Below are 11,646 nucleotides of genomic sequence, written 5' to 3'. Positions count from 1 at the left end.
GCTCTGTGACCAAAGAGCCAGAGCTCAAACCCCACAAGCACAAATAGCACAAATAGGTGAGTACAAACACCCACACAGAGCCCCAGACAGCAGCAGGGATCCCCAGGAAAATATTACTGGCATAGAACCCTTGACTTTTTAATTCCTTTTTTAATGCCTTGTGTATGTGCTTTCCTTCGAGGTTAAGGGGGCCCCTTCTTCCAGTTACAGGTGTTACTCTCTTCCATATTAATATATATATATAATTTGTCAGTGAATTCGTTGAAATACAATTAAAATGTTCATTAGTTTACATTACTGGGTATGAGTGATGGGGAATGGTTAGAGTGTGACAATTACCATGACACAAGAAGCCTTGACATGGTTATGGTTGCGGACAGGTGGAGGAGAATCCTTTTATGTGCGCGAGTAAAGGACTGGCAGCTAAATATTTGAGGCGCGCACCACCAACACCCAGAAATGAATTGAATTTGGGTTCCGCGTTCCTTTGATGTGTGTTTCTTGGCTCGGGAAGGTTTGGGGGTGGAGGGTAGGTGGGGTGGGGAGTTTAGGGAAGGTGTGGGGAGTTTAGGGAAGGTGTGGGGAGTTTAGGGAAGGTGTGGGGAGTTTAGGGAAGGTGTGGAGATAGAAGGTGTTGGAGGTGTAGGGAGGGTTGGGAATGTGGGAAGGGTGGGAGGTGTTGGGAGTGTGGATGTGGGGAGGGTTGGGGGGAGGGAGTAAAGAAAAATGGAAAATATGCAAATGGACGATCGTTGTATTGGTGAAGGAAACAGATCAGAGAGAAGATCTCGTGCACAACGTCCAGGAGCGACAAGGAAGGCTGTCCACACAAATAGAAACCATCCAACTCCAGGATATACAAGAATCATATAAAATCCAGGAGAGGCGAAGAGAACAAAATGCCTCAGTGAAATAGTGAGGACTCCAAAGTACCGGTTCTCCTATGGAGAATATTGAACAACTAGCATAAGGCCCCGGTGCTCGGGGTGGACGAACGGACGATACATCACGTTATGTTGTCTGTGATCCCCAGAATACTCCCAAGAATTATTCATAAATGTAATACATGGAACCATATATCAAATGCCACCTTAACCGCGCTGGACTTTGAAGTAGCCATAGACAGCACGCGAACGCACTCCGCACAACGCCCATATTCCCCGAATTCTATTTGGAATGGAAAAAAATAGGACTATCACTACCCCTAAACATCCTGGGAATGTGTGCGCGCGAAAATTACGATTAAGGACCTGCCCGCAACGCTCTGCGTGCTATAGTGGCTGCACCAGTATGTAAGAACGCTTCTGTATATAAATAAATAATACCTAAAAAATAAATAAAATTAAATAAATATTGGAGACGGCAAAAAGAGAGAGGTGTTGTAAGGAATTGTGGGTGGTAATGGAGGAGGTGTCGGGGGTGTACAGTGTTATCTCCTCTGATAGCAAAGATAGCGCCACTCCATAAGGGAGGCAGTAAAGCAAAGGCAAAAAATTATAGACCAATATCACTAACATCGCACATTAGAGTCTTTGAAAGAGTACTGAGAAGCTAAGCTCGGTCTCGCGAGCGTTTCCACTTCAGGAAACTCTTACTAAAATGCCCTGACCTAACCTACCACAGGACCCAGGAACAGAAAACGGGACATTGTCAATTTCGCGAGTCGCTACCATTTTTAGTTAAGCAAAAAGACAAAACATGACGAGGGAGACTATTTTTGTGCTCCCCAAAGTATAATGTCAGTTAAGAACAGCGATGAAAGATATCTTTGGTTATTTTTTCTTACTTGACAAAACATAATTTTAGTTAGGAACAATGATGATGAATATGACTTTTTCCGTTGATTGATGGATAATTTTAGTTATGAAATGACAATGAAACATGAAGAACACGGTTATTTTCTGATGACTAGGGAATAAGTTTAGTTATGAACAGTGTTGGAAAAATTCCTTTGACTATTTTTTGGTTGATTGGATAATAAGTTTAGTTGAGAAATGAGGAAAGTGATTATGTTTTAGTTGATTGGCGAAAGATTTTTAGTTAAGAAGTTACAAGAAAGGTTTGTTTTTGTAAATTTGGAACTGAATAAAGTGTAGATTTTGTTTAAGAACGGGGTTGGTAGAACTATTAAGTTGACTACGAGAATTACTTTGACATAGTTTTGAAAATAAAAACTGGGTGACTAAAATTGTTGAGGGAACTGTATTGCAGTATAATATTATTTGACAAAGAACTAGTTAGTGAATGGAAGAAACAAATTGGTTTAAAGAAACAAAGAACATAAAAAAAATTGAGGTTAAGTAGGGGAATGAACACAGTGAACATACGGTGAACACAGAAAACATGTAAGAAAAAGTTGATGAATAGAGTGAACATGCAGGGAATATGAACTTATAGAGAATATGAACACATGATAAGGAACATAGGGAATACAAAGAATGAACACTGAACATGTGAAGAACAAGCTAAGAACATTGAGAACATGAATATTGAGTATAAAAGTTATACAGAGAACATATGATGTACATGAAAACATGACAAAGAACATAGTGAACATACGGGGAAAATGGTAGAAAAAATTTGAACTGGGCATGCTGTGAACATTTGTAGAACATGGAATGAACACAGAAAACATGGAAAGAATGTGAAGAACACAGCTGAATATAGAGAAAATATGCAAATACAGTATGATTATTGAAGGTTTGGATACGTTGGGGATGAGAATGGTAAGGTGATTACTCTGATAAACAGATAGGCTGGAGAGGGACTTGATCAGATATAATTATGTTCGATGATCTAAGGCTGAGGAAATGGAGATTGGCTAATGTCCAGATTAATTTTACTACGTTAGAAATAAGGTGATCTTAAATCTCAGGGTGATTTAGTTGGAAAATAAAGAACTTGTACAAAATGAACTAAGCTGGGAGACAAGAGTTGAAACTTGATAACTGAACTGGTTTTATTTACTATGTCTGAAAATGTAGTTGGGTGTTTAAATCTCAAGGGGATTTGGACTGATAGTAATGAATTTACAGGAGTGAACTTGGACAGAGGACAAGAGCTAGAGTTTTATAATTGTTTACATCATATTTACTATGTCTGAAATACAGAGGGTAAAAATTTCAGGGGAATTGATGGGTTATTTACAAAGATACGAGAGAGAACTAAGGTGGGGACGAGAGCTGGAGCTCAGTAACTGACTTGATCTTATTTACTAACTTTGAAGTATGTCTGCTTTTAAATTTCGGGGAAAATTGATCTGTTACTAACGATCTTGTACAAATGATCTAAGCTGGGGGCCAAGAGCTAGAGTTTGATAATTGTTTGGATTTACTAAACTACGTCTGGAATACAGAGGGTAGAAATTTCAGGGAATTTGATAGGATAATACCGAAGACATGAGAGGGAAGTAAGGCGGGGGATGAGAGCTGGAGCTCAGTAACTGACTTGATCTTATTTACTGTGTCTGAAATACAGAGGGTAAAAATTTCAGGGAATTTGATTAGGTTGACGAAGATGTGCGAGGGAACTAAGGTGGAGGACAAGAGCTGGAGCTCGTTAACTAAATTACTGTATTGAACTACGTTTGAAATATGATTATTTTTAAATTTTAGAGGGATTGGACTGTTAGTATTCATTATACGACAGGGGACTAAGGCGGGGGATAGGAGCTGGAGCTCGATACCAAATTATTGTATTTTAATACGTTTGAAATAGCTGTGTTTTAAATCTCGAAGAAAATGATTGGATACTAAAGAAGATGTATTAGTAAAACTAAGGTGGGAACGTGAGCTAGTCCCTGACTTTGTTTATATATGTAAAACTGAATAGTTTAATGAAAAGGAACTATGAATGAACAATATGAAGGAGAGGGACGGTCCAGATATTATGGAGAAGATAAGATAAGATTAAGAGGTAACCTGCATGCGGCGTCTGGCTGACGGTCTAAAGTAAACACAGGTGGGCCACAGATTGTGAGGTATGAGCGGGAGACAGTGAAATGATTCAGATATATAGCAATATACTAGTTTCTAAGTAAGAATCCCATAAGAACTTTAACAAACTTCTAAGTCTCGGAAATTATTTTCATCATAAGAACTTTAACAAACTTCTAAGTCTCGGAAATTATTTTCATCATAAGAACTTTAACAAACTTCTAAGTCTCGGAAATTATTTTCATCATAAGAACTTTAACAAACTCGTATGACATTATTTTCATCATAAGAACTTTAACAAACTCGTATGATATTATTTTCATCATAAGAACTTTAACAAACTCGTATGACATTATTTTCATCATAAGAACTTTAACAAACTCGTATGATATTATTCTCATCATAAGAACTTTAACAAACTCGTATGATATTATTTTCATCATAAGAACTTTAACAAACTCGTATGATATTATTTTCATTATAAGAACTTTAACAACTTCTAAAATTTAACAACTAAAATTTACCTGAAAACCTTGACTCACACAGAGGATTTTGGAACCTGAAAACCTTGACTCACACAGAGGATTTTGGAACCTGAAAACCTTGACTCACACAGAGGATTTTGGAACCTGAAAACCCTGGCTCACACAGAGGATTTTGGAACCTGAAAACCTTGACTCACACAGAGGATTTTGGAACCTGAAAACCTTGACTCACACAGAGGATTTTGGAACCTGAAAACCTTGACTCACACAGAGGATTTTGGAACCTGAAAACCCTGGCTCACACAGAGGATTTTGGAACCTGAAAACCTTGACTCACACAGAGGATTTTGGAACCTGAAAACCTTGACTCACACAGAGGATTTTGGAACCTGAAAACCTTGACTCACACAGAGGATTTTGGAACCTGAAAACCCTGGCTCACACAGAGGATTTTGGAACCTGAAAACCTTGACTCACACAGAGGATTTTGGAACCTGAAAACCTTGACTCACACAGAGGATTTTGGAACCTGAAAACCCTGGCTCACACAGAGGATTTTGGAACCTGAAAACCTTGACTCACACAGAGGATTTTGGAACCTGAAAACCTTGACTCACACAGAGGATTTTGGAACCTGAAAACCTTGACTCACACAGAGAATTTTGGAACCTGAAAACCTTGCCTCACACAGAGGATTTTGGAACCTGAAAACCTTGACTCACACAGAGAATTTTGGAACCTGAAAACCCTGACTCACACAGAGGATTTTGGAACCTGAAAACCCTGACTCACACAGAGGATTTTTTCCCCCAGAAAAAAAAATCCCCTGTACGTTGTCATCCCTACTACTATGGTAGTGCAGGGGGTGCTCCCCCGGGCGGGAGACCCTCACCCTTCCCAACACAAACACACAAACAAACACATATTTTACGCCCATCGTCCTTCCTCGCAAAGATAAATAAAGTAAAATAAAAAAAGAAGCCAAAGAAAATATGAATAATCGGCAGATTGATTTGTAAATATATGACAAGAAACACGTGAAATAAATCCGGTGAGTGTGTTGGCAGGAGGAGCCTAACATCCTCAATACGTCAACATTACGGCTCTTCTCAGTTGACTCAAGAATAAATTAAACAAATACGTGAGATAAATGAGTAAATGCCAAATATATATGTATGGCTGAATACACCAATGAGATGTATAGGAATTTGAGAGTCAACCATCCATTGGGCTCCAGGTGCCAGATTCATAAAGCAGTTACGCAAGCACTTACGAACGTGTACATCTTTTCTCAATCTTTGGCGGCTTTGTTTACAATTATTAAACAGTAATGAGCTCCGAAGCACCAGGAGGCTGTTTATAACAATAACAACAGTTGATTGGGAAGTTTTCATGCTTGTAAACTGTTTAATAAATGTAACCAAAGCCGTCAAAGGTTGAGGAAAGATGTACACGTTCGTAAGTTCTTGCGTAGCTGCTTCGTGAATCTGGCTCCAGGTCCAGGCAGGGTGGCTGGTTGCTATACCAACCTGGCCTCCTAATAGCACCTCGCATTTTTTACTTATATTTTACCAAAGGCCAAAAACTGTCGTGCTAGATAATTGTAGCGGCTCGCGAAATTGACATACTGTCCCGTTTTCTGTTTGTGGGGTCCTCTGGTAGGCTAGGATAAGGCACTCTAGTACGACAGTTTATTGAGGTTGGGAAGACTGGGGAGCAGGGACTGAGTGTACGCACAGGAGAGCACCCAGCCCCACTGAAGGCTCCCTCGGTCACCGTTGGCACACAACACAAGGCAGAGAGTCTCACAGTAGAGGACTATGATGCTCACAACTCACAAGGAAAACCAGTAGTACTCACCTAATTGTGTTTGCGGGGGTTGAGCTCTGGCTCTTTGGTCCCGCCTCTCAACTGTCAATCAACTGGTGTACAGATTCCTGAGCCTACTGGGCTCTATCATATCTACATTTGAAACTGTGTATGGAGTCAGCCTCCACCACATCACTACCTAATGCATTCCGCCTGTTAACTACTCTGAGTAGTGTGAGGCTTACCGTGAGCAACGGGAAGGGCAAGTTTTCAGCCTGCTAACAGGAGTCAGCAGGCGTCAAGTATCCAGGGGGATCCGGTCGGCCGAGCGGACAGCACGCTGGACTTGTGATCCTGTGGTCCCGGGTTCGATCCCGGGCGCCGGCGAGAAACAATGGGCAGAGTTTCTTTCACCCTATGCCCCTGTTACCTAGCAGTAAAATAGGTACCTGGGAGTTAGTCAGCTGTCACGGGCTGCTTCCTGGGGGTGGAGGCCTGGTCGAGGACCGGGCCGCGGGGACACTAAAAAGCCCCGAAATCATCTCAATGTAATCTCAAAATATACCCTCATGGGGAGAAACGTGCCTAAATTGACGAATTGAAACTATAAAATGAAATACTTAAGAGTGAACTTTGCAGACACAATTTAGAGAGAATATGTTTCATTTGTTGATCTGTTACAAATCCTGAGGGACACTGGAGGAACCTCTGACAAGCCTCCGGGTTTGTCCTGGTGCAGGCCACTAGAGACGGAGGCGCGCGGGTAAATCTAGACGGGGGTTGAGGTCATGTAACCACAATATACTGTACTACAGTAAGCCTCTTAATGTTTCTCGAGAGTGATTACAGTAAGCCTATTATCGTATCTCTTAACATACAAATATCTAGAGAGAGCACTAAACCATTCCGACTGTATTGCACATGGAACGGATATGAGGACGATGATTTGATATATGACGGAGGAAAGGAACGGTACCAACTACTTGGAGGGTCGGGGATTGAACGCCGACCTGCAAGAAGCGAGGTGTGCCGTCCAGGCCAAGGGGTTGGGCCCCGTATATCTAGACATAAAGTAGCGTGAAAGAGGTTCTCCCTGAGAGTCACACAAGCCGCGGCTAACAAACATTAAATATTATTTACTCCTCCCAAATCTGTATCATAAATCTAGATTATCGACAGATATTTATGTTTTCACCAAACAATGTATGTAATGTATATTTATGTATACAGCTTTGCTGGATTTGGAAAGAGAGCGGCTGATATGAGCCAGCAGAGGGCAGCCTAGTACACGGTTCTTGACAAAGAACTTTATAAAATTCTGCCCGAAACGCTGCACGTACTAGTGGCTTTACAAGAATGTAATTACTATGCTATGTATCCTCACAATCTCAATATACCTCCTTGTATATATATAAATAAATAAATAAATAAATTGACATTAATAATAGTCATAATATCAAAACTAATGGATCCGTTCCGGACACAGTGTGCGGATGTATGATAATTTATCCATAAAGAACATACATAACCATTGTGCTCAAAGAAAGAAAAACCCCCACAGCAATAACCCCAAGTCACAGAACTAATTAAGCTGCCTCACACTCACAACTTCAAGGGAACGTCCCCACTTAAAAATGTTTTGTCTTGAAAGAGTTGGCACCCCCGGGGGATAAAATGGCGGCGTGTCGCTCCTCGCAGCATTTAGAATGGAACCAAATCCTGTATGCGAAGACTTATTTTTCTATGTATGAGCGCGTATGTGATTTCTGCTTCGTTAAAATATATATATATATGTGTGTATGTGAGTAATATATAATATATATTATATATTACTCGTGAATCTGTAAATATATATATATATATATATAATATAATATTGGTGTATACTGGCAGCAGGTTTTCTTTTAAACATGTCTCATTGAATATGACAGCATATTCTGTATTAACTATCTTCTGGATTAGGGCTTCTGTCCCTCTAACTATTATTCTTGCATCAGGGTTTAGTTGAAAGAGGAGTTCTCCAAAAGTCATGTTCGTTTTTCAAGGTGAAGAAAAAAATGAATAACTATAGAATGTATTACACTTTGTATACAATTGCACAACGTTTCGAACCTCCATGGTTCATTCTCAAGTGATAAGAAATTCCAGATCTCGTTAGATTTATACCGGTACGGGGTCAGGTGAAAAGACAAGTAGAATAAAGGAAAAGGCAAAGGGATAACAGAGGGTAATAGAAAACGAAGCACATACAATGATTAATTAGGTGTAATAGGCCTATTATGTTGAACAGTGTCTTCTGTGTTGGCATCGTTATGTTCCGGTCTTGTCATTACTCTCATGGTGGGTTGAGTAAATAGTTCCGTGATGTGGGTTGTTCAATTTTTATGGGATTGTTTCTTGAAGCAGGCCACATAATACGGGGTCAGGGTACACCTGAACCCGTACTGGGGGAGGGGGTTCAGGTGCATTCTCGGGGTCATTCTCTGACCCCGAGAAAGTGTAAGAGTTGATAATACGTCGAACCTGTTTTCTGAAGCACATATAAAAAGGATAACCTGAGCGGTGTATGAGAGACTGTCTAACATCAGAACTGACTGTAGACATTTGTGTATTGAATTATTTAAAACCTTGTATACCACACATGTTAGACCAATCCTGGAATATGCAGCTGAGGCGTGTAGTCCATACCCCCATACCTTGTCTAGCACAAGACGAAGCTGGGAAAGGTTGAGAGGTATGCTACAAGACAAATACCAGAAATACGAGGTATGAGTTAAGAGGAAAGGCTGCGTGAATTGCACCTCATGTCGCTGGAAGACAGAAGAGATAGGCGAGACATGATTACCACACACAAAATACTCAGGGGAATTGACAGGGTAGAAAAAGACATTGTTTAACAAGGGTGGTACGCACACAAGGAGACACAGGTGGAAACTTAGTACCCAAATGAGCCAAAGAGACATTAGAAAGTATTTGTTCAGTGTCATAGTTAATAAATGGAATGCGCTAGTAAGTGATGTGGTGGAGGCTGACTCTATTAACAGTTTAAAATGTAGATTTGATAGAGCCCAACAGGTTCAGGAACCTGTACACCAGTTGATTAACAGTTGAGAGGCGGGACCAAAGAGCCGAAGCTCAACCCCCGCAAGCACAACTAGGCGAGTACAAGACTGACGTGTAATAAAATGTAGCTAATCTTTCTCTATTGGTTCAGAACTCTGAGTTCTCTTCCCAACTCTTTTTCTCCATGATATTTACATGACAATTTGTTGAGCATAATGGTCCGGCCCAAAGGTATTTCTTCAGCGTCCTTCCCCCCCCCCCTCTCTCTCTCTCTCTCTCTCCCCTCCCCTCTCTCTCTTCCCCTCGCTCTCTCCCCCGCTACCCAGGTCAGTCTTGGGCTGGGAGTCTCCCCAGAGACGGTCCGGAAGAGCGCTTTCCCGAACAAACACGGAAAAACAAAAGCTATCTCAATATGCCTCGTTTTGGCTCGCAGATAAATTTGAATAAATTACTTTCATTCAGTTGGTCTCACTTGGGACGTGGTCGAACTGGTTTTCGGATCGGATTATAATTTGTGTTCATGACTTTTCATCGTATCTGGCGCGATTGGCTCTCAAATGTTCCCGCGCTTGGCCTAATTTATGTTTTTGTTCCCCTCCCCCACCCCCCCCCCCCTCCCCCTCCCCCGTCCTCGGTCTATAGTTCATCTTTTGTTTTCGGGCGCGATCATCTCCAGTCTTTTTCCCGCGCAATAATCTTTTTGTTTCTGTGCCGAATCTTTTGTTTTTTCGGTGCATTTGTTTTTCCTGATCTTCGGTTATTTCAACGCGAAATTACATTTTGTTTTCCTGCGCTCGTTTTCTGTTATTCTCTTCTTGTGTTTAGTTAGACTTTTGTCATTGAAGGTGATGTGGTGAAGACTTAGGTATTGTGGCCAGGCTTGTTGGGTGGCTTGTACTGTGGCCAGGCCTGCAGGGGTGGCTTGTATAGTATTGTAGCCAGGCCTGCAGGGATGGCTTGTATTGTGGCCAGGCCTGCAGGGGTGGCTTGTATAGTATTGTAGCCAGGCCTGCAGGGATGGCTTGTATTGTGGCCAGGCCTGCAGGGGTGGCTTGTATAGTATTGTAGCCAGGCCTGCAGGGATGGCTTGTATAGTATTGTGGCCAGGCCTGCAGGGGTGGCTTGTATTGTGGCCAGGCCTGCAGGGATGGCTTGTATTGTGGCCAGGCCTGCAGGGATGGCTTGTATTGTGGCCAGGCCTGCAGGGGTGGCTTGTATAGTATTGTAGCCAGGCCTGCAGGGATGGCTTGTATTGTGGCCAGGCCTGCAGGGGTGGCTTGTATAGTATTGTAGCCAGGCCTGCAGGGGTGGCTTGTATAGTATTGTGGCCAGGCCTGCAGGGGTGGCTTGTATTGTGGCCAGGCCTGCAGGGGTGGCTTGTATAGTATTGTAGCCAGGCCTGCAGGGGTGGCTTGTATAGTATTGTGGCCAGGCCTGCTGGGGTGGCTTGTATAGTATTGTGGCCAGGCCTGCAGGGGTGGCTTGTATTGTGGCCAGGCCTGCAGGGATGGCTTGTATAGTATTGTGGCCAGGCCTGCTGGGGTGGCTTGTATAGTATTGTGGCCAGGCCTGCAGGGGTGGCTTGTATTGTGGCCAGGCCTGCAGGGGTGGCTTGTATTGTGGCCAGGCCTGCAGGGGTGGCTTGTATAGTATTGTGGCCAGGCCTGCAGGGGTGGCTTGTATTGTGGCCAGGCCTGCAGGGGTGGCTTGTATAGTATTGTAGCCAGGCCTGCTGGGGTGGCTTGTATTGTGGCCAGGCCTGCAGGGGTGGCTTGTATAGTATTGTGGCCAGGCCTGCAGGGGTGGCTTGTATAGTATTGTAGCCAGGCCTGCAGGGGTGGCTTGTATTGTGGCCAGGCCTGCAGGGGTGGCTTGTATAGTATTGTGGCCAGGCCTGCAGGGGTGGCTTGTATAGTATTGTAGCCAGGCCTGCAGGGGTGGCTTGTATTGTGGCCAGGCCTGCAGGGGTGGCTTGTATTGTGGCCAGGCCTGCAGGGGTGGCTTGTATAGTATTGTGGCCAGGCCTGCAGGGGTGGCTTGTATTGTGGCCAGGCCTGCAGGGGTGGCTTGTATAGTATTGTAGCCAGGCCTGCAGGGGTGGCTTGTATAGTATTGTGGCCAGGCCTGCAGGGGTGGCTTGTATTGTGGCCAGGCCTGCAGGGGTGGCTTGTATTGTGGCCAGGCCTGCAGGGGTGGCTTGTATAGTATTGTGGCCAGGCCTGCAGGGGTGGCTTGTATTGTGGCCAGGCCTGCAGGGGTGGCTTGTATAGTATTGTGGCCAGGCCTGCAGGGGTGGCTTGTATTGTGGCCAGGCCTGCAGGGGTGGCTTGTATAGTATTGTGGCCAGGCCTGCA

The 11,646-nt window shown here is 43.2% G+C and overlaps 1 protein-coding gene across 7 annotated transcripts in view; it reads left to right on the top strand.

The window, feature by feature from the left end:
• LOC123755953 (COMM domain-containing protein 4) overlaps positions 1 to 11,646 on the top strand; it is a 209,806-nt gene that overhangs the window by 55,247 nt on the left and 142,913 nt on the right. The window lies entirely within an intron of this gene.

The sequence above is a fragment of the Procambarus clarkii genome, chromosome 43, assembly GCF_040958095.1.
Source record: "Procambarus clarkii isolate CNS0578487 chromosome 43, FALCON_Pclarkii_2.0, whole genome shotgun sequence".
NCBI lineage: Eukaryota > Metazoa > Arthropoda > Malacostraca > Decapoda > Cambaridae > Procambarus > Procambarus clarkii.
The sequence above is the reverse complement of the archived record's forward strand: the minus strand, read 5'-3'. Positions and strand labels throughout refer to the sequence as shown.